Source organism: Sorex araneus, chromosome 4 (genome assembly GCF_027595985.1).
Source record: "Sorex araneus isolate mSorAra2 chromosome 4, mSorAra2.pri, whole genome shotgun sequence".
NCBI lineage: Eukaryota > Metazoa > Chordata > Mammalia > Eulipotyphla > Soricidae > Sorex > Sorex araneus.
In genome coordinates, this window is record NC_073305.1 from 178727089 (window position 1) to 178750705 (window position 23617).

A 23617-nucleotide genomic window follows, 5' to 3' on the forward strand; every position below is an offset into this window, starting at 1 on the left:
AATGCCGTGGCTTTCTCACTTCCAAGTTCTATCATTCCAGTAGTCTATCAGTCACCTAGCCACCAGTCCAATGTTAATAACAGGTTGGTTTCAGGTCAGAAAACTGGCCCTTTCCCAGTGCTGGCCTCTGGCAGGCTTGCAGAGTGAAATATGCAATGCAAGAGAAGGAAGTTGGCATCTTTTTCTCCCCTTACATTAATTTCTCTTTGTGTGTCTGTCAACCTGAATTTCTGATTCCTAGAGGATTAAAATGGGTGGATCAGGAGGACAAGAACAAAGCAGGAGATTATGGTGAGAGCTACTGTTATGCTTTCTATGCCAGGCAGGTATTGGTGAGTGTAGGGACAGGGGTGTTGATCAGCCCTTGGGAACCCATTCATGAACTCTTTTGATTAACTCTCTGTAAGAGGTAGCAGTTCTGGGGATATTTTACTACCACCAGAGCAGTAGCCTCACAATCTTTTGTTAGTTGGGGTAACCAGTGATGACAAATGAGTGGATAAAATAAGCCATGCTAGGTATACAGGATGGACGACTAGGCAGCCACAATAAAGGGTGAAATCATGTAGTTTGTGTTAAGTTACACTAGAGTTCTGTAAATCTTGGATGTTAACCCTTTATCAGATCAGTGGTGGCAAATGTTTCCTCCCCAGTCTGAGGGGTATCTTTTTATTCTGGTCACTTCTTTTGCAGTGCCAAACTACATCTTAGTGTGATGTAGTTCCATTGGTTTATCTTGACTTCCATTTGCTTGGCCAATGACATTGAATCATTGAAGAGATCTCTAGATTCAAGTCATGAAGTGTTCTGCCTACATTTTTCTCCACATGATTCATGGGTTCAGGTCTTTTAACTGATTTTAACTAATTAATTAAAATTTTAAATTAGAATTTTAATTTTTAAATTTAATTGAAGATTTAATTTAGGCCTCATCAAGCCTTTTAATACATTTTTATTTATTCATGGTGTTAGAAAGGGGTCCAGGGGCTGGAGTGATAGCATGGGAGGTAGGGCGTTTGCCTTGCATGTGGCAGACCTGGGTTCGATTCCCAGCATCCCATATGGTCCCCTGAGCACCGCCAGGGGTAATTCCTGAGTGCAGAGCCAGGAGTAACCCCTGAGCAGCGCTGGGTGTGACCCAAAAAGCAAAAAAAACAAAAAAAAAAAGAAAGGGGTCCAAATACATTTTGTTGCATTTTGCTGACTAGTTTTCCCAACCATTTGTTGAAGAGGATTAATTTGTTCTACTTCATACATTTTGTTTTTATACTTTTTAGAAGATTAATTGTCCATATACCTGAGGGTCTGTCCCTGGACTCTCAAGGCTATTCTTTTGTTCAATCCTTATTCTAGTACTACACTGCTTTGTTTTAAATTATAGTAATTTAAACAATTAATTAGAAAGAGTAGCCTCACATCGTCTTGAAAACAATATGCATACTTCTTAAGAAACTAGGAATTGGATGTGTGCCGAATGTAGACTATAGATCAAACACAATGGCCACTCAATGCCTCTATTGCAAACTACAACACCCAAAAGGAGAGAGAGAGCAAAAGGGAATGCCCTGCCACAGAGGCGGGATGGGGTGGAGGGGATAGGGTGGGGGTGGTGGAAGGGATGCTGGGACCATTGGTGGTGGAAAATGGGACTGGTGGAGGGATGGGTACTCGATCATTGTATGACTGAAATGCAAGCACGAAAATTTGTATGTCTGTAACTATACCTCATGGTGATTCAATAATGGAAAAAAAGGGGGATGGAAATTAAAGGAAAGAAAAACACCTAAGAATTGGGCTTCCATATGACCCAGCAATTCTACTTCTGGGCTATTATATGACAAGGACCCAAAGACTCCATTCAAAAAAGACATTTTCACCCCTAAGTTCATTACCTTTAGAGCCTGGCAAGCTACCCGTGGCATACTTGATATGCCCAAAACAGTAATAACAGTGGTCCTCATTCCCCTGACCCTGAAAGAGCCCCCAATATGCCATTGGGCTACACTAGCACGCAACAGGTACGAATAGAAATGTTACTGGTGCCCACTTGAGAAAATCGATGAATAATGGGATGACAGTGATACAGTGAAGTTCATTACCGCACTATTCATAATAGCCACAATCTGCTAACAACCCAAGTGTTCAATAACAGATGACCAGATGATAAAAACTCTGGCACACATACACAATGGAATACTACGAACCTATAAGAAGGACAAAATCATGCAATTTGCTGCTATGTGGGTAGATTGGCTAGTGAAGTTAGTTAGTGAAGTTAGTGAAGTTAGTCAGAAGGAGAAGGACAGCCACAGAATGATCTTTCTCATATACAGGATATAAGTAAGGAAACAATGAAGCCCAAAGTCAACAGAACTGAGAACTGGGCTTTATTAGAAAGCATGTCCCACAGGGGAGAATTGAGGGGGAGGGTAGTGGAGAGCTGATAGTCTGGTGGACCATGGGGTGCTGGGTTGTCTTATGAACAACCTAAACAGTATCATAAATCACAGTGACTAAAGTAAAATTAAAAACAAAATTTAAAAAGAAAAAGACTGAAGTCAAGAGACCCATTTTCCTATCACCATAACTCTATTATTTTATCTTGAATTGAATCCAGAGCTGAATTTCCACTTTCAAGGAGTTTATGTTATGGTTTGGTAAATTACTTTTCATTATAATTTCTGGATGTGAATAAAACACTGGATCAATAGTAATCATAAAAAGTATTATGATAATGCCCAACCTATTTCTAGAATACTTGAGTTATACTAACCACTGCTAAATACTTCAGTTTTTTGGGGGGGTACTTTTACGTCACAGCAACTTTATGAATTTGGAAATCACTTGTATCACTTGTCTTCCCATTGATCTTTGATTTGCTTGAGAGGGTGCCAGTAACGTCTCCATTTGTCCCTGTCGAATGCTAGAGTAGCCCAATGATATCTGCTTGCTCCAGGAAGAGGAAGAGCCTCAAATCATTCATTCAGGGATTTGACGAAGAAATCTGACCATCTAGTTGGTGGGCGGCCATGAGGTCTTCTGACATCCTGTGGAATTCAGTCGGTAACAGCTCTAGTCCAGCAGTCATCTCTGAATTGCATTACACGACCGGCCCATCTGATTTTTGATGCCTTGGCAAATGAGACAGCAGCCCTGATTTTTTAAAATTCTTTTATTGTTTCACCATGTGGAAAGTTACAAAGCTTTCAGGTTAAAGTCTCAGTTATACAATGCTCAAACACCCATCCCTTCACCAGTGCACATATTCCACCATCAAGGATCACGATATACCTCCACCCTTCCACCCACCTCCCCAGCCCCCCACCCCGCATGTGTAACTGGTAAATTTCACTTTAATTTCACTTTACTTTGATTACATTCAATATTTAAAACAAAAAAATTCACTATTATTGATTTGGAGTTTCTCCCCCCCAAAGTCGATCTGCTGAAAAGAAAGCATTTGGTAATTTGTTTACCATTGCTGAGAATGAAGAGATATGAGGTCAGGAGGCCGCACTAGCAGCAGCATAGTTTTGGATTTCTGTATTTTAGTATTTTAGTAACTAAGTCCAGAGAAATGTCTGCCAGGAATCGCAACATTGTAAGCTTGTACCTCTCAGCTACTTTATATTCCACATATGAGTGTGATCTTTCTATGTCTGTCTCTTTCTTTCTGACTCATTTCACTCAGCATGATTCTTTCCATGTTGATCCACTTATATGCAAATTTCATGACTTCATGTTTTCTGACAGCTACATAGTATTCCATTGTGTAAATATACCAGAGTTTCTTTAGCCAATCATCTGTTTTTGCGCACTCTGTTTTTTTTCCATATTGTGGCTATTGTAAACAGAGCGGCAATGAACATGGAAATGCAGATGCCATCTCTACTATACTTTTTGCCTCTCCGGGATATATTCCCAGGAGTGGTATTGCTGGGTCAAATGGGAGCTCAATTTCTAACTTTTTGAGAATCGTCCATATTGTTTTCCAAAAGGGCTGAACCAGTCGGCATTCCCACCAGCAGTGAAGGAGAGTCCCTTTCTCCCCACATCCACGCCAACACCGGTTGCTTTTGTTTTTTGGGATGTGGGCAGCCCTGATTTTTGACCGTCAATGGAGGTCAGAACTCCGGATTCCTTCTCTCACTTGAGTGAGGCATGATATTCCCAGCAAAGCTCTTTCGATTCCTCTTTGGGACCCTAATAGCGTTCTCATCCTGTTTGCGGAGGTCCCAGGTCTCTGAGGCATATGTTAGTGCAGGAAGAATGGTGGAATAGAAAAGATGTGCCCGGAGTCGGAGGTTCTTCGTTCTCTTAACCACTTCTTCTATGCTTTTGAATGCATTCCACACTGCTCTCTTCCTCCTGCGCAGTTCTGGCACGAAGTCATTCCTCATGTTGAGTTCTTGACCCAGGTACACATAGCTGCTGCATTCGGAGATGTTCATTCCATTGAGAGCAAATGGAGCGTCAGGGACTAGTTACTTTTTCATGAGCATCATCTTGTTGAGGTTCAGCTGCAGTCCGACCTTTCCACACTCACAGTTGAAGTCAGCCAGTATTTGTGCCACTTGGCTAATGTTTGGCGTTATGAAAACGATGTCATCAGTGAAGCAGAGGTGGTGTAATTGCTGACCATCTATCTTCACTTCCATTCCTTCCCATTCCAGTTGTCACATGACATTCTCGAGGGTGGCACTCAAGAGTTTTGGTGAAATGGTATCACCCTGCCGAACCCCTCTCTTTATATCAATGATCACTTCCTTGTAGAATGGTGAGATCCTGGTGGTGAATCTGTAATACAGCTCCTGGAGGATCTTGATGTATTGAGTTTGGACGTCCTGTTTGGTTAGGGCTTCAATGACTGCTTTAGTTTCAACAGAATCAAAGGCCTTCTTTAAGTTGATGAATGCTAGACAGAGTGGTATCTTGAACTCATGAAACTTCAATGAGTTTGGTAACTGTGTAGATATGGTCGATTGTGCTGAATTCTTTTCGGAACCTGGCTTGCTCGCATGGTTATCCTTTGTCTAGTGTTCTGCCTATTCTATTCAGGATGACACGAGTGAACAACTTGTAGATGACAGACAGCAGGCAGATTGGGCAATAGTTGCCGATGTCATGGATGTCTCCCTTGTACAATAGAACTGTCCTGCTGGTGTTCCACTGGGATGGAACCTTGCATTCAGACAGGTAGCGTGTGAAGAGCCGAGCCAGTGTATTGATGAGTACTGGCATCAGATTCTTCAGGTGTTCGGGTCTGACCTTGTCTGGACCAGGTGCTGTCCACGTCTTTACTGATGAAATGGTGTGTCGGATTTCGGAAGGGAGGACGTTGGCAATGACATATCCATCCTGCGGAAATTGGTATGTGGGCAGGTAGACGTGGCTGTCAAAGAGATCCGAGTAGAAGTTGTGAATCATCCTCTCTTTTGCCCTTCTGGAAGATGTGATAGATCCATCAGGACGTCAGAGGGCAGTCATCTTGGTCTTGTAGTTGGCAAAGGACAGGTGAGCATTGCGAATACTTTTCCCGGCTTTGGTCCCATCGGCCAACACTGCTGCTCTTCTCTCTTTGAGGTCTTCCTTTATCTCATCTCTTCACAGCTTTGTGAGCTCAGATGTTAGCTTGTGATTCCCTGAGGCTCATGCCAAACCACGTTGGAGAATGAGCTCGAGAGTTTCTGAAGACAGCTGTCTGTGACTTTCCCACTCTCCTCTGCATGCAGTCATGGAGGTGCTGAACCAGTCGACCGTATTCCTCGTTGATGTTGTCAACGACAACTTCTTCCCATGTTGCCTCAATAGTGCCAAAGAACTCCAAGTTGGTGGTCGTTCTGGGAGTTCTCTTCTTAAACTTTGCAGACCTTTCTCCCATTCTGTGAAGTAGAATTTTGCACAAAGGAGCTGGTGGTCCGATCCCTTTTGGAAATTTGGAAATACCAATTCTTATTTCATAAAAAAGGAAACTGAAACATCAAAGGTCAGGGGTACTCAAGAGCGACAGGAAGTGTGGACTCAGATGTGAATTCCTGGCATGCAGGTTTCAAAGCCTGTTTTTCCAGTCACAATGTGAGCCTTGATGGGTACTAGACAAACACATGTTGGATAAATAAGTACAGGCAATCAAATAAACAAACAAAGCACCCCAAAACAAACAAACAAACAGACAAACAAGGTAACAAACAAAACTTGAATCAAATTGGTTACCATGAGATTTCTCCAAAGTAACAATCAAAGCTCTCTTTACGATCAGGAGTTGACAGTGGTTGAACCCAATGAGTGTTGTGTCTTTATTTAGTCACAAGCAAGAGCCTTGGAGCCAGCTGGCCTGCTGCAGGATGCATGACAATAAGGCCATGGATCCATTCTGCTTATACCTCTTGACTTGGTCAGCTGTGAGATAGATTTGTAGTTCCTGGACCTTGGGAGTGCAGAGTTCCTGGAGTCATCACTGTCACTGTCATCCCGTTGCTCATCGATTTGCTCGAGCAGGCACCAGTAACACCTCCATTGTGAGACTTATTGTTACTGTTTTTGGCATATCGAATATGCCACGGGCAGCTTGTCAGGCTCTGCCATGCAGGTGCGATACTCTCAGTAGCTTGCTGGGCTCTCTGAGAGGGGCAGAGGAATCAAACACGGGTTGGCCACATCCCTACCGCTGTGCTATCACTCCAGCCCCGAGAAGAATTCCTGCTGGGGTCTAAGCGTTGCAGAGGAGAGTGTGCGTAAAGAGCATAACTTAGCAACTCTTGTGACTGGGCTGGAATAGAGACATGGCTTTCACGGCAGCTGCTGGTCAAAATTTGTCTTCTTTTTCTATATCGCCTGAGACATGTGCATTCTTCCATATTTCAGAGAGCAATAAATATCTGGGAGCAATAAATATCTGGCAAACGCTCCATCTCTTAAAACAACAGGCAGAATGCCCCGATACCCTTTGATCTACATGAAGCTAGACAGCAGTGTTGAGTAATTTCATTCATTCGTTCATTTCTTGCGTATTTACTGAGCACAAAATACGCACTAGGTAGTGAGTTAGGGGCCCGCAGGGATTTCAAAATCTGGTCAGAAAAAAACTCAGCACTAAAACAATATGTGTAATTCAAGGGGATAAATCCTGTAACAGGAGGTTACTCCCCAGAGAGAAGCTGATCTTAGTCAGCTAAGCTGTTAGTTTTAAATCTATGTACTTGTAAAAAAAACTTTTAAAAATACCAGAGGAATAGGATGCTACCATTAATCTATTATGAGTGGCGATTTAATTTTTCCTTCATTGATATCTACAAACTTGGGATAGAGTATGTTTGACTACAGAAAGGTATTTTAGTACAAAGCCTTGAGGGTGGTAACATAGCTCTGTGGTAGAGCACAAGGTTTGTATGTGTAAAGCCCTGGGTTCAATCCCTGGTAACACACACACACAAACACACACTTTCTCTCTCTATTTTGATATCTGTATTATGGTTAGACAACTTGTACACACATCCCAATTAGAATTTTCTTCTAATCAAAAGTGGTACTAGGTTTCTTTTGCAAATTTTTTTCAAATTTACAACAGAACCCACATTTTCGCATGTATTGAAGGTTACCAGCATCTTTCCCTGTCTTTTATCAAATTCTATAACCCCCAAATCTCAAAGATGCTTTTATGATGACATAAATTGGAAAACAAAAAGATATAGTAAAAAATGACAGGGAACAGAGATAGTGCAGTGGATAGGGCATTTGCTTTGTAGGTAGTCCCAGGTTTAATCCCCAGCACCTCATAAGGTTCCCTAAGCCCCACCAGGAGTGGCCCCTGAGCACAGAGCTAGGAGCAATTTTTTAATACATCTGTATGTGACCCAAACAAACAGTTTGTGGTTCCAGCTTTACTTAAGTAGTTTGTACATGGAGAGATTCATAATTCTGCTGCAGGCAAACCTACCATTTAGTATAAATCAGATTCCTATTATCTGATGTTTAATTGACTGCTTCCAAATATTTCTTTTTATTTTGTGACAATTGCTATTTCCTGTCATATGACAGCTCTGATTCTGTCAACAATCTACAACTTGCTTAGTGAAAGTTTCAGATCTGATGATGGGGCTGGAAACATAGCTCACCGGTTGGAGCATGTGCTTTGCATGTAGGAGACCCTAGATCAATGAACCCCAATACCAGAGGATCCAGCTCCCTCAAGAACTGCCAGGAACGACTCTCTAGTATCGAGCCCATAGTAGCTCCTGAGTACTGCTGAGGTGACCCCCAAGCAAAACAATAGCAAAAATGACAGCACACTGTCATTTTAGGAGAGTACTTATGAACATATACGTGCCAGGCATCTCAGTGGGATTAGCAGAAAGGTGTTTGCACTGGTATAAGAGCAAAACCTGGCATTGCAACAATTCATCCCCCAAACACGCTGCATTCATAAGTGGGTTTCTGGTTTTGCAAGTTTACATAACTCGCCTCTGGTATTGCTCTCCTACTCCGCAGGGGCTGAAGGTGCTTTTCTGGATAGTTATTTTTTTGTCCCTAGGGACACAGTCCTGCTTTGTACTGAATTTCAATGATGTTGTGTTCAGCACACTGTCATTTTAGGAGAGTGGTAAGTGAAGCTCCAATAACGGCTCTTTCTTTCCTCTAAAACCTACAGGCTCCCAACTTTGGGCTTTGTTATAGTTTCTGTCATCCCTGAAGCATTGTTAGCTTTACGTTTCTGGGTCATGACTGGTTAATTACTGAGGAAATAATGGCACAGTCCAGCAAGAAGAATCTGCATTTTCTATATTATGGTATTAAATCTTGTCAACAATACTTTGAGGTAGGAATTGTCCCAATTTTAAATTGATCCAACCTTGCAAATCATGTGGGTAAGTCCAAATGTATGGTCATCTTAAATGAGACAGTTAGTGTACAAACAAAAATATGTAAAAAGATGCTCAGTGTCACTCACTGTTTAAAGCATCAATTAAAAGTGAAGGGAGATACTCTTTTAAGAAACATCCAAAAAGTGAAAGATCTGACATGTTGGGGAGAGTATAGGATTTTAGCTCAGATGGTTATTTGGGGTTTTCTGGTAACGTCTACTAAAACCAATATTTCACATATTTACTCCTGTGAGATTTGACTTCTGCACAGGGTTTCCCATTGTTGCCGTTCAGTTGTGAAAAGTTGAGAATTGAAATTATTTGCCACTGTTGGGGACAGATAAAATAGATTATGGCCCATCCATGTCAGGGAATGTATGCAATTAAAGCTATGCAATTATCTACTAGCCAAAGAAATGAAAGAGTTTATTTAGCAAAATAAAAAGCCATCCAAGATATGTTGTTAATGAAAATAAATAACACGGCACAAACAGGATTTTATAGCTCTTTGGAAAGAGGTGCAAGAGCATATTCATCTTCATCTATACATCATTTCTGGAAGGAAACTTTCATTTCTTTTGTTTTGGAGGTCATATCTGATCATGCTCGGGGCTTACACCTGGGTCTCTGCTCAGGGACTATTGGCAGGGAATCATGTGGGATACAGGGAACCAACCTCAGGTCGGCTGCATGCAAGGCAAGTACCCTACCGGGTGTGCTATCTCTCAGGTCCTCTGGAAGAAAACTTTAGACAAGTATCATCTAATTCCTTTGGAAAGGGGGAAATAGAAGGTGGCATGTAGAGGTGAGAATTATGGCTTTATAAATATTCTGAAGTTTAAAACACTAACTATTTACAGACAAGTAAATACATTTTTAAATGTAGGAATACTGTTATTTATTCAGTCATTGATTAAGCTGATTGAATTGGATATAAGCTCCACATTATTTTTTAAAAATTGTTTTAAATTTTATATCTGTGAGATAGACCATTACAAAGCAGTTCATAGTTGACTTTCAGTCATCATGAATCCATCAATGATCCAGCACCCATCCTTCCAACAGTGTACATTTCCTACCACCAATGCCCCCCATTTCTCCACAACCAGCCCCCACCCCCCACCCCCCACCCCAGCCTCCCTCTATGGGAGGCACTTTTCTCTTTTCTCTCTCTCTCCTTTTTTTTGTGCATTATGGTTTGCAATGCAGGTGCTAAGAGGTCATGGTGTTTGTTCAAGGCATTTCGGTATTTTTATCGGGACATAAGGCTGGAGTAGCTTTTCAATTGGATGGCAGCTTTGGGGTGTGAATGTGACTGCCAAGACTTCCCGAACGAAGTACAGGGAGGTGAGGGGAGGTAGCCCATCCCGACCTTGAGAAAGCCTAGAGATTTCAGTCACAAAACCCACATACCATATATCTTGGTGAGGTCCATTCTGAGACTGTAGAGTCAGGCCAGGGGTATGGTGGCGATTTTGGATTGTGGACACACGTGGTTGCGGGGAGCTCTGCTTGAATGGGCATCAGGCCAACCTGACCCCCTTTGTCTCCCCCCGATTTCCCCTGGTCTGTTCAGCCATGTGTGGGTCTGAGTCTAATTGCGACTTTTGATCTCTTTTGAGATTTATCTATGAGTCTCTGAAATAAGGTCAGTAAGTGAGCTTGTATAGCTGAGCCAGAGGTGCTTTGTGAGTATGGCTCCCACACACCTAACTTTTGGCCATTTCGTTTCTTGTTAAACTTGGTCCCAAGTTGTTGGGGTCCAGCCAAAGGCACAGTGGCAATTTGGGGGTATGAGGAAGCCTGAAGGCACCATCAGACTGCTGATGCACTCGCCACACAGGTACAGTACATACAACTTTCAAATGGAATAATATCCAGAAAGCACATGCTTTTCCATGCTAAATAAGTGCAATGCTAGGTAAAGCCTGTAGACTCTACCTTTGTTGAGGTGGAACCATAACAGTCAAGAAGACACCTGTAGATAAGAACTTTCTCGGATAGCTTGGTTGTTGACCTAGTCTGAAAGCTTACACCACAAAAAGCAAGTCTCAAAAAATGTGGAGCAAATTTGTACTGTGGCACTGGCTTGGTGAGAAAAGAAAGCTCTTCCCACAAACACAGCTCCCCCGACAAATCTCAAGCAGCTATTTTTTTTTTTTTTTGCCAACCTCTTCCTTCTCTGTATGTAAGCTGGAGCTTGAGATAATGGGACTCTCAATCACATACCAGGTTAGCAGTGGTCATTGTGAGTGAGATCAAAACGGGACAGGCTCAGTCATGAAGTTCTGCCTTTCCCGTTCTAGGAAACGCCCTTTGAAGTGAAGAATGCAGAGCTGGGTTTGCAAATGTTGCTGTCCCACTCAGAGAAGTTAGTTAGATGATCCCAAACAGTAAGTGTAGCTGAACAGAGAGAAATCACTGGGCAGAGTGTATTTAGGCAGATTGGGAAACATTCATTTGAGTGAATGCAACATTTATTTTTAAGAATAAGCATGGTCAGACTCATGAAGTGAAAACTATATTTCTGGTTCAGCCATTCTTAAGCCCATTCTGAGGAAGCTAAATTATCACATCAGAAAGAACCAGAGACCTGATTTTGTGTGAAAGGTAAAGAAAGAAAAGCTAAAGGAAATGAGACTTTTAGATTCAAACTGGGGCATTATTGTACACAATCATTTAGACAATGAGTACTGGGGCTGGCGAGATAGCACGGCTGGTAAGGCACTTGCCTTGCATGGGGCCAAACTGGGTTTAATTCCCACCATCCCACAGGTCCCTGAGTACCACCAGGAGTGACCCCTGAACTGACCGCCAGAGATAAGCCCAAGCACTGCCTGGTGTGGCCCCAAAACCAAAAAAAGGAAAAAAAGAAAATGGTGTAATTTTTTTTTTATTCTTTAAAAAATGTGTTTCTGGCATCTGAAGATAGCAAGGGATGGACTTTAAGTCTTAGGGGAGTTGTCTTAGGAAGATCATTAGCCCCTCTGATCTGACCACTATGGAACATGTTTCATGATATCCGATGCTGTATATGTGGATTATGGAAACAATTGCTATGAATTGCTAGGGCCAAAGAGCCAAGACCATCCCTGGAATTATAAGAAGGACAGATCCACCCTGAGAGCCGAACACTTCACTCAGGCACCCGAAGAGCTAACCAGGGCATAGGTTGCTGAAGCTCAATGCTGTTTTGAGTCTTTAAACCTTTCAAGAAGGAAAAGTCCAGGACAAGCAACTGCCTCACAGGCTCTGTGAGATCCTTTCCAGGTATTCATACTTCCCTAAGAAGAATGTTTAATTTCAGTTCAGTAAGAGTTGTTTTTCATTCTATATTTTTATTGAGGTAACATGATTTATAATAGCACATATATAAATATATACATATAGATGAACACATATACATATATCGTGGGGTATTTGGGGATTTCTTTTTCTTTTTTGACACTCCAGGGTCTCTTACACACAAGGCATGATCTGTATCATGGAGCCACACTGCCAGCATCAGTAGCATTACTATACATTAGGTATCGAATGTTATTGCACCAAAGTGCTCACAGCGTTCCTTTCCAAAATTCTGAAACCTGCAGGGGACGGAAGTCTGGGCAAGAGAGTAGTTAGATAGGTTTCTGTAAGCTAGAGGCTAAAATGTAGAACTCAGGCAAACTGGGAGTGTGGGGATGGGAGTTGGGAGGAGGAGTCAGTTGGTTCCTGGAACTCTGGGCAACCTCAGGAAGGGGCGTCAGTGACAGGAGCTGCTAAAAGAGAGAGCGCTGGGGGGAAGCAGGATGAAGGGGAAAGAGATAAGAAAGCACATTGACTGGGCTTGTTTTTCTTGAATTTTGATTAGAATTCAAGGTCTCCCTGGGATGTCTAATATTGGTTTGAGCTGCCTTTCTAAGACCCTAGAGAAGAGAGGGGCTGATGACAAGTAAGGGGGAGGTTAAGGTACAGAAAAGACAGGAAACTGAGAAGAACGCACAAGGCAGAGAGAAGGGGGAAATGATAGTTTACACATGTAGTCTTTTGAGATTTATTTTTATTCATACATTTATTGGTTTTAGAGACTCACCAGGCAGTATTCAGGGTTTGAGTTCAGGGATCATTCCTGGAAGGCTCAGAGGACCTTGTTGGGTGTGGGGGGTGAACCCAGGTTAACTGAGTGCAAGGCATGTGCCCTGCCTCCTGCACTATCACTTGGCCCAACTGAGCCTTAAAAAAACATTTGGAATAAAATAATAGGGAAATAATGTAATTTTCTTTGTATATACGGTACAAAAAGATGCTGGCAAGTGTCACTAAAAGGAATATCTTCATTCAAGAATTAACTACACACATGCCACTAAGTTCTTCTGGTTCTTTGAATACTTAGAACACGATCCCCAATCACCTTTTCCAGGTTTCAAGGGCCTATGGTTTTCAGGAAGAATAACAATTTTGATCCTAAAGTGGTACCCTTGAGTGTGATAGAAAAAATGGAGAACAGTGTTAATGGCTTTCAAGTTATATTCTCCTAGACATCAAAGTACATTCAATTAAGTAAAAAAAAAAGGAAATTAAATTTTTAGGTTAAAGGTTTATATACTTTAGCAGGAGCGATTTAAAGTTTCTTTAGCTTGAAACTTTGACTCAGTTGATAGGGGCCTAAATCAGGCCTAAATGCACAGGAAGCAGCTCAACTCTGTTCTATGCGATAAGGTAACGCCTTTCTCTGAGCACAAATTGTATGAGTATTTTTTGACTTATATTCTCAGATTCTCCACTTTTAAAAACTTAACCGGAGGAGGGGCCGGAGCGATAGCACAGCGGGTAGGGCGTTTGCCTTGCACGCGGCCGACCTGGGTTCGATCCCCGGCATCCCATATGGTCCCCCAAGCACCGCCAGGAGTAATTCCTGAGTGCAAAGCCAGGAGTAACCCCTGAGCATCGCTGGGTGTGACCCGAAAACCAAAAAAAAAAAAAAACTTAACCGGAGGATGTAAAGGCATGGTTATTTTCCAAAGGGTTGCGGGGATTTTTAAGTTTCTCAAAAAGAATTCACTGAGCTACTGAGATATGTCTTCATTCATTTATGCTGATTATGCTCAAGCTATGAAAAGAAAGAACTCAACAGCCACAGGTGGAGAATGTTGTGGATAGAAAGGGTGGTGTGTGAAGAGTTGAGAGACACAGATTCTGGTCCTGTGCCTCTAGCCACGTGACCACCTATGAATTTCCTAAGCCATTGGGGTCTCAATATTTTATTATGTTATTATTATTATTATTATTATTCAAAAGTGGGCTGGAGTGATAGCACAGCGGTAGGGCATTCGCCTTTCATGTAGACGACCCGTGTTCAATTCTTCAGCCCCTTTCGGAGAGCCAGGCAAGCTACTGAGAGTATCACGCCCGCACGGCAGAGCCTGGCAAGCTACGCTCTACTGTAGAGTCATAATGCTCTACTGTAGAGTCACATCCTAGGGCAACAGCTACTGATCCTATTAGCCCATTAAATGCTGAGCCATTTGGGTTGTTCTGGAAAACCTGAAAAAAAAAATGAGGGGCCACATGCAGCAATGCTCAGGGGCTGTTCTCGGCGTCATGCTCTAAGGTGAGGGAACCATTCACTGCTGAGAATGGAACCCAAGCCTGCTTGTTAACCATGCGCTCCGAGCTATAGAGACGCCTCTCTGGTCCAAAACAATAGGAATGCTTCGGACGTTCTGATTCTAAGTTCTAACCATTATGTTCACTTTTTTTTTCCTTTGAGTTACTTTATTGAGCAGGCCAGTTAACAATAGAAGCAAATATGATATCTTGGAAGGCTTAACAGTCACTGTTCAAATAATGTTCATTATTGCTGGAAAGCTACACCCCAGGCATTCAGTGAGGCCATATGCTTGGAAAAATATAGTGTCTATATTTATGGGTTTCTAGTGGGGAAAATACGGAGAAATACTCAGGAAATTCAAACAGTGTGATAATGGCTATCATTCAGTACATTTAGGGAGCTGTGGGCTTCCTTAGGAGAGGCACCAAAGAGGAAATCAAGGACAATTTCCTGGTGGCTATGACAGCTCAAGGGAGAGATGCAGGATGTATAGGAGTAAGTGAGAATGGGAGAAAAAAATACAGGCAGAGTAAATCATATATCTATTTCATTTGTTTTTTGGTGGGGAGAGGACTCCCAAGTGATGGGGACCATGGGGTCCTACCGGTGATTCTCATTGAACCAGGGTGGGGGGTCAATGCAAGGGCCCAGGGATGTGCTACCGCTCAGGCCCTGCAGTGCTGGGAATACCCGTATCCTTCTGCATGAGCTGGAGGAGGAGGGGTGTCAGGGCCGCAGCTGGTGATGCTCAGGAGACTTAGGTCAGCTCCAACACATGCGAGCACACCCTAACCACCGTACGATCTCCTTGCCCACCTTGCTTAGGTTCACACAGATGTAGAAGCCTTGAGAGCAACTCAATTTGGTGGGAACACAGTCAGTATAGAATGTGAGTGGGAAAGTTAGGAATATAAGAATGATAATTTAAGTGGGTTTTTTTTTATTCCCTTGAGACGGAGTTTTCTTCTTGCATCATGATGACTGGACATGGGTAAGACAAAGGCTAGAGGCATGGCTTGGGGCAAGAGGGTAGTTATCCATGATGAGAAAAGGGAGATGATGCGAAGAGAACTAGATCTTTGAGTAGACTCAAAAAGATCAAGAAGAGGGGCCAGAGAGATAGTACAGTGGGTAGGGTGCTTGCACGGCATATGGCCAATCAGGGTTCGATTCCCAGCATCTCATATGGTCCTCTAAACATTCCCGGAGTGATTTCTAAGTGCAGAGCCAGGAGCAATTCCTCAGCACCTCTGGCTGTGGCCCATAAACCACCTCCCCCCGCCAAAAAAAAAAAAAGAAATCAAGAAGAAAAATTCAGGAGTGTTGGATCAAATAGAAGACAGAGAAAGAGAGCTAGTCAAGGCTGAGGGTTGGATTAAAAAATTTATTTTTTATCTGTACAATGACATGGGCTGGAGCAACAGCACAGTGGTTGGGCGTTTGCCTTTCACACGGCCAACCCGAGTTTGATTCCTCCACCCCTCTTGGAGAGCCCGGCAAGCTATTGAGAGTATCGAGCCTGCACAGCAGACCCTGGCAAGCTACCCGTGCATATTGGATATGCCAAAAAGACTAACAATAAGTCTCTCAACAAGAGACGTTACTGGTGCCCGCTCAAACAAATTGAAGAGCAACAGGATGACGGTGAGAGTGACAGTACAATGACATGAATGGTGATGCCATTTGCTGCAGTAGAAAGCAGACTGAGTAGGTCTGAACAAATAAATGAACTTTGGACAAGTTGAACTTAAGCCTATTAGTGTACCACTAATAACCCTCATGAAACAGTTATTGAAGGGCTGAACCTGCAAATAAAAAATGTCTAGTAGGTGTCTGGAAATATAGATTCCCTTAGCCAAGACTTAGAAGCAGGGTCTAGGCTGGACAGCTCTACTTTCTAATTCTTTAATGAAGATGGAAGTTAGTGCCCTCAGGTTGGTTGTAGAGCAGAAACAAGGTGCCTAGGAGCCGAACAGAGCTTAATGACCTCTCAGAGCAGACAGAGGAAAGACGCCCTTCCCAGAGTCTGGGCGATAGCGGCAGTTAAACAGGACCAGTGATGAAATTCTGAAGCAGTGAGAGCAGAGCTGTTTTGGTTACTCTTGCCTGCTGTGGTCTGAAATGCACCTCTCTAATATTCCTGTGTCGAAGCCCCGATTCACCAAGTAAATATGTCCATAGACAGGGTCTTTGGGATGTAATTAAGCTTAGTGAGGTGAGGTTGGAAGGGAGGAGTCCTGTGTGGAGCGGGAATGTGGCCTGATGGAAGCAGAGAGGTCTCATCTGCCCCGTGAGGTGCCCGGGGAAGGCTCACAGTGCTCCCAGCCCAGAAGGGAGCCCACACTAGAACTTGGCGACTCAGGTCCCTGCTTCTGTGACTTCTAGCCTCCATGGGAAAATGAATTTCTGTTGTTCATACGCCCAGCCTATTTCATGCGGGCAGCCTGAGGGAAGCCCCTGCACAGCATGGAAGATGGTTCTAGCAAATTGGTTTCTTTATTTCTTTTTTAGTGAATTGATGAATGAGTCCTGGTGTGTGCATGGATATATTGTTCCTTGAGTGATGTTGATTGTTAAGGAGGGGCTGGGGAGTGTATCTGGCTAGCATTGGGGTCCTGTGTGTCTAGGGAAACGTCCTGAGTCAGTACATACATGAGGAGGAGAAGATCAGAGCAAAACTCGTGATACATAAAATCCCTTTTCTGCCATTTGGCTTGGTGCGGCTCTGCCATTGGGCATGATTCCTGGTATATCATGTGGGATGTCCTGGTTTAATATAACACAGGGCTATTTGGATTGATATGAATTTTGATGTGATCTGCCTCTTGCTCTTCACAGCAAAATAATCCCTTACACTGTCAATAAGATTATTTTTTTTGCTTTTTGGGTCACACCCAGCAATGCACAAGGGTTACTCCTGGCTCTGCACTCAGGAATTACCCCTGGTGGTGCTCAGGGGACCATATGGGATGCTGGGAATCGAACACGGATTGGTCATGTACAAGGCAAATGCCCTACCCGCTATGCTATCGCTCCAGCCCCTGCCAATGAGATTTCTAAAATAAATAACAGATAAAGGGAAGAATAAGGACAGAAAAATTGGGATTCCTTTATACTGTTTCTTTATAGAAAGTCATATGTTCACTCCTTTATACTATTTCTTTATATTCCTTTATATATATTCTGATGTATATATGTATATATATACTTATGTATATATATATATATACCTATATATATAAAGGTAGGAGAGGTAAATTGTATTAAGTCATTCTAAAGTATTAGAAACTAAATTTTCCAATAAAGCAAGATGAAAATGACTCAATTGAATTAATTCAATTTGAATCCCTGATGAATTTTCAGTAGAGGGCAGGCATGGTCTGAAGACCTTTACTCTATCCTTAGGGCGGGGGGAAGGAAGAAAATAGTACTTGAACTATCCAGAGGATAGACTTTTGGGGGTCAGGATCTTGGTAGGGGGTGGGAGTGGATTTGTGGTTTAAAAATCATACCCCACCCATATTCTAATATTTCTTGAGTGGCAACAGGAAGAAAAGACTAAGAAAAAGCCAAAGAATTCTAATTATATTGGGTGTTTTGTTAACTTGTATATCAGCAGCTAACACTCGATCTTGGAAAGACAAAGAATAAATATGCCTGAACAGAATGTTAGCAAAACTCTTTGATCCTGAGAGAACTCTTTGTGAGAGAAAGATAGAACTGTCTTTGGACACTGTGGCCAAGTGTGCCTGTGTCCTGGCTGGCCGTGAGATGGTTGGGAAATGGGGTAACTGTGTTACGGTTAGTAAGAGGTCTCGGGCCATCCTACTAGGGTTAAGGAATGGCTCAAATGGTAGAGCACAGGTATGTTGAGGTGCAAGGTTCTGGGTAGGATCCCACATACTCCCCGGCTCTCCTGGAACTACCAGGTATGACCCTGGTGGTACCTAAGCACTATTAGGATCCAGCCCCTGCATAAATGGGTTAGAAATTTCATCATTCGAGCACAAAGGTAACTTTCTGGTCAATCTATGATTTGAGTAGGTTGCTACAAGGGCATCGCCATGGGCTGAATTTCTCAAACTACATTTAATAATATGTATATACACTGGGTAGAGATTATTTTCACATCCTAAAAAGAAATATCAAAGTTCACTTGGAAAAAATACTGGGGAGATAACCCAAGTCTCAAAAAAATAGGCTGTTAAAAAAATAAAAACTTAGGAGAGTCTTCATTTTTCTTCCTTATTAGAGACAAGTGGATGGTTTTTTTTTGGGGGGGGGTAGTGACAAAGCCCAAGGTCTCACCAATGCAAGTCAGATGCTCAGCAAATAAGACACATTCCTGGCTCTGATGTAGAAGCAAATAGAAGTGTCAAACATATGGTCTAAGACCAGCTCTCCCACTGAGAACATAGAAGCCAAAGATGACCGCTTTGAACATTAGTAAGTCTTGTGTCTCAGAACGAGGGGGCCAATTTTAGTAAGCATATGCTATTTTGAAAATGTTTCTACAGTTATTTTCTCTTGTATTTCTGTTGGAGGGTTGTTGCGTTTATGAGTGTTCAAAACTTTTAATGGAGTTAGAAACGCTGCTTGGCCCTAGTTTTATCTGGTTATGGATGAAAAATTCAGAGCTCTCTTGTGAACCCTGCTGCCAAAATTTCAGGCTTAATCCTTCAGATAGTATGAATATGAATTTTGATTTTAGGGCTTAAGTCAATGTGAAGATAAAAATATACTCATTTGATGAAACAATTTTGAAATGGCAGACTATATCATGGAAGGTTAGCTTTTGGAGATCATTTTCCAGATAGGATATTATTTTGTTCTCTTTAAGTATCTGGACAACTAAATTAGCCAATAGTTGATCACAAAATAGGACCAGGAACAGTCAGAGCAAGGTCTTTAGAAAATTCTCAAATTACCTTGATATAAAGCCTATCCTTAAGGAGGTTCTGAGCAGCATGAGGGAATTAAATTTTATGACTGGAGTCAGAGATAGTATGGGGTAAGCATTTACCTCATATGAGGTTAAGTTTATTCCTACTCCCTCCTCCCCCTCCTCCCCCCTACATCCACTTCCACGTTCAGTTTGATCATCAACTCTGCATATGGTTCCCAATAACTTTCTTTTTTTAATTTTTAAAAATTTTATTGAATCACCGTGAGATAGTTACAAGCTTTCATGTTTGGGTTATAATCTCACAATGATCAAACACCCATCCCTCCACCAGTGCACATTCCCCACCACCAATATCCCGGGTATACCCCCTCTTTTCCACACTCCCCCTGCCTCAGTGGAAGACAACATTCCCCATACTCTCTCTCTACCTTTGGGCATTATGGCTTGCAACACAGACACTGAGAGATCACCATGTTTGGTCCAGTATCTACTTTCGGCACACATCTCCCATCCCGACTGATTCCTCCAGTCATCATTTTCTTAGTGATCCCTTCTCTATTCCATCTGCCTTCTCCCCTCTACTCATGAAGCAGTCTTCCAGCTGTAGGGCAATCCCCCTGGCCCTTGTGTCTACTGTCCTTGGGTGTCAGCCTCAGAGGTGACTCTGTGAGCTAGGTATGGTTCCAAGTCCAATCTCTCCCTCTCCCTCCCAAATATACAACTCACTCTATTCCAGGAAGAATTTAATGAGAGCATGAGAAAGACCACTGGGGTTCAGAGAATTGCAAATTCTCTCTGAATGTGGAATAAAGGAAGGTGTTATGGGTATTATAGTATTCAAACTGAGCCTTAAAAAGGGGAAATCTTTATCCGGACAAACGAATAAAATGGTCCTCAGCAAAGAATGTCATCAGGAACGTTGGGCTTATTTTGAATATCAAGTCTTCATTTGGCTGAAGCTTAAGTGAGTCACTGATGGGAAGCCTGAGAGGAGATAGTTATGGGAGAGAGGAAAGTCTGACATCTGGAGAAGCGATGGTCCGCGTGAAGAAAGCTTGTCCTGAGAAATGAATCCAGAACTCTCCAAACCAAGGGAGTGAAAGGCAGAAAGAACTGAAAAGTATGGTTAAGAAGAAGGAGGGTGAAGAGGGCCAAGAAGTCTCTTCAGCACTAAAGAGGGGCTGAAAGAGGGGGACAGAAGTGAGACAGCAAGGGAGAGGTTGCCAAGCTCTAGAATGTTCCAGAATGTGGAGAGCAAAAGAAGGAGTTAGTGGGGCCGGAGTGATAGCACAGCGGGTAGGGCGTTTGCCTTGCACACGGCCGACCCAGGTTCGATCCCCGGCATCCCATATGGTCCCCCAAGCACCGCCAGGAGTAATTCCTGAGAGCATCGCTGGGTGTGACCCAAAAAGAAAAAAAAACAAACAAAGAGAAGGAGTTAGTAAGTCAACTGAGATTTTAATCTGAGTAATCGGAGGAATAGTGATACTGTTCACAGAAGGGGAGATGAGAGGAATAGCATGTTTGGGAGAGAATGGTGACAGGTTTTTGTTTTGCTCACTATTTTCTATTTGAGTAGCTTTGCACTGCAACACTCCAAGTTTCCTCTGTGCAGGGTTATCATTCACCATAGGCCTATCTATTAACTTCACCACTAAAATTTCTGATCTGTCTTCTCCATACAATTGACTCTTTTCATCCATTGTAACTCCTCCCTTTCCCCCTTCCTTTTTGGAGACCACAGATTTGGTTTTACAGGCCCAAAACTTACTTCTGTTTTGTCCAGTTTGTTTGTTTGCTTTATCTATTACCAATGTGAGTGAGATCATAAAGTGTCTGGCTGCTTTCATTTACTGCAATGCTCTGCTGATTCATCTATGCTGTCACAAATGACAGGGTTTCATTTTGCCTTTTTGATAGCTGTATAGTATTTCCGTCACATACATATCATGATTTTCATGTCTGTATGTAGTTGCTGGAGCTCAAACCCAGGGTCTAGACATGTGAGACGAGTGTCACTAAGCCTTTAATCCAGCTCTCCAGTACATTTGTGGGATCACTCCTGGCAGTGCTCGGGGAACTGTGCAGTGCTAGGAATCAAACCCAGGGCTGCTGCATGCAGAGTATGCACTCCAGCCTTCTGCTCCAGCTCCTCAGCCCTACCACATCTTTATCTAATCATCTGATGACTCAGTTGTGGTACAAGCCAGCAATGCCCAGGAGACCGCTGGGAAAGTAGGTCTGGAGATGTAGTCAGTGGTGAAGCTAGAAAAACAGACTTGAACCTTCTTACCCCTGAGTGCTGATGCATCAGAGCAGGGGACAAGTGTGTCCAGCTGGAGCACTGAGAGGGACAAGAAGGACTGGGAGCCAGACCGTGTAGCTTCTAGAAGCTCTAGAAGAAAACTGACCACAAGTGCTATTCTTTCCCTCACTCTCACCGTAACGAATTCACCGAGAAGTGGAAAGAGCACGCTACGGGAAAACTATTCAAGAAAATGCCTTGAATTATGGGTCTTGGACTAAATTGGATCCTGAGCTTCAGAAAGAATCTGAAGTCTATGCGAGAGCCAGACTCCTGGTCCTGCCTACACGTAGGCCTCTCCGCCTTCCCTTCTCCTGTTCTCCTTTTTCCCTCCTTTTAAAATCTCTCTCCTCTACTTCCCTGCCTCTTTTCCCCCTCCCCTCCTCCCCCCCTGTGCATTCTCTTCTCTCCCATTCCCTTTTTATCGTATCCAACTGTCTTGCCCCTTCCAGGTTAAGTCCAGACTGACCGACTGTGGGGGTGCCCGCTGACCAGGAGGAGGCGCTGTCACCCACAGGGTCTGGGTCCTGCATTTCGGCATGTCCCTATTGCAGACTGGCTGGGAACTCACCTTGTGCTCCCGTGTTGCAATGTCTCAGATCACAGTATTATATTTTTGGCAATATGACACCATCATCCTTTTGGTAATTAAAAAAAACCCTCTCCATTTCTCTCTACTTTATATGTGTTCAGTCTCTAGAGCCACTCATAAATCTCATGGTGACTGCGTAGGGTGCCGGGGGCCAGAGGTCAGCCACTCCTGGCATTGTACTGAGAGTCACTTAATATCCAAGGCAATGACTAATATTTGGCCAGAAAGGCTCCACTGGGCATCACGTGCCCGGGGACCCTGGGTGAGGGCGTCTCATTATCGTGTACCCTGGTCCAGAAAAAAAAAAAGAGTTGAGGTTTCAGGTGTATTCATGTGGACACCATTGGGAAGCCAGAGACCCTCTCTCTCTGGTTGCCCGTGTCTATAAGCCATCAACTGTGGAAAGTCCCCAATCGCTTTATGACCCACCTTCGCCTTATCTTCATATCCCCGGGCTTTCAAGAATATGTTTTCGTCTGTGTTTACAGAAAGCGGTCAAGGGAGCTGTTTGTGGAGTGGTTTGTGGGTCTGTTTAATGAGGTGGAGGAATATTACATTTCAGCTCGAAGCACATCTCTAGAACGCCCAAGCCTTTCTTCCTAAGTCTGGTTTCCTGGTGCAAGCCCAGCGAGGCCAGTGGTGTGTCATCAGGAGGGAGAGTGGCGCCCAGGGGTTCCAAGTGTCCCCAGCGGACTCCGCTGGTTCAATTATAATCTTCAGGAAAAACCACCCAAGTCTCACTTGGTAAACTTGCACTCCATAACCCTGGGACTGCCGTTCTATTTGACCCTTAAGTCTCCCAAGCAAGTCTGTTTTTGTTATTTGCTTCTCTGTCTCTGTCTCTGTCTCTCTGTGTCTCTCTATCTCCTCCTCCTCCTCCTCCCCCCACCCCCTCTGCTGGAAGCGATGCTGGGAGTCCTAGACGGGCTCCCAGGATAAGGCGCAAAAGGAGTTTGGCTGACTCTGGCTTTGCCACACTGCCCCCCTGTGCAAGCTTCTCTCCAGTCCCCTGCCACTCACCCAGCTCCGCGCTGCAGCCCAGCTGCTGTGCCTGCGGGAGGGGCTGCCAAGTGCCCAGCCTACTGGCTGCTTCCCGAGTCCCTGCCATTCCACATCCAAACACATCCCCGCTCGCGCCGCCACTCTCTGCTCTGCCCAGTGCGAGCGCGTGTGCGAGCCCGCCCGCCCTGCCTTCCCTCTCCCACACTCTGACTTGGACAAGCTCGGGGAAAGCTTTCTGGAAAGGCGTCCGCTTAGCAGTCGGGTAGGTTTATTCTCATTTCTCTCTCTCTCTAGCTTGCGCGTTTGGAGAAGGCAACTTAGCTCGATCGCTCAGTGTCTCTATCTTAGCCGAGAGCGGAGG

The 23617-nt window shown here is 43.5% G+C and overlaps 1 protein-coding gene across 1 annotated transcript in view; it reads left to right on the forward strand.

Annotated features, from left to right (window-relative positions):
* The first annotated feature begins 23381 nt into the window (after nt 1-23381).
* Nucleotides 23382-23617, forward strand: part of ESR1 (estrogen receptor 1) — a 279658-nt gene continuing 279422 nt past the window's right edge. The window contains exon 1 of the mRNA XM_004601103.2: nt 23382-23518. The gene's annotated coding sequence lies outside the window, so the exon portion shown is untranslated. The remainder of the gene's footprint in view (nt 23519-23617) is intronic.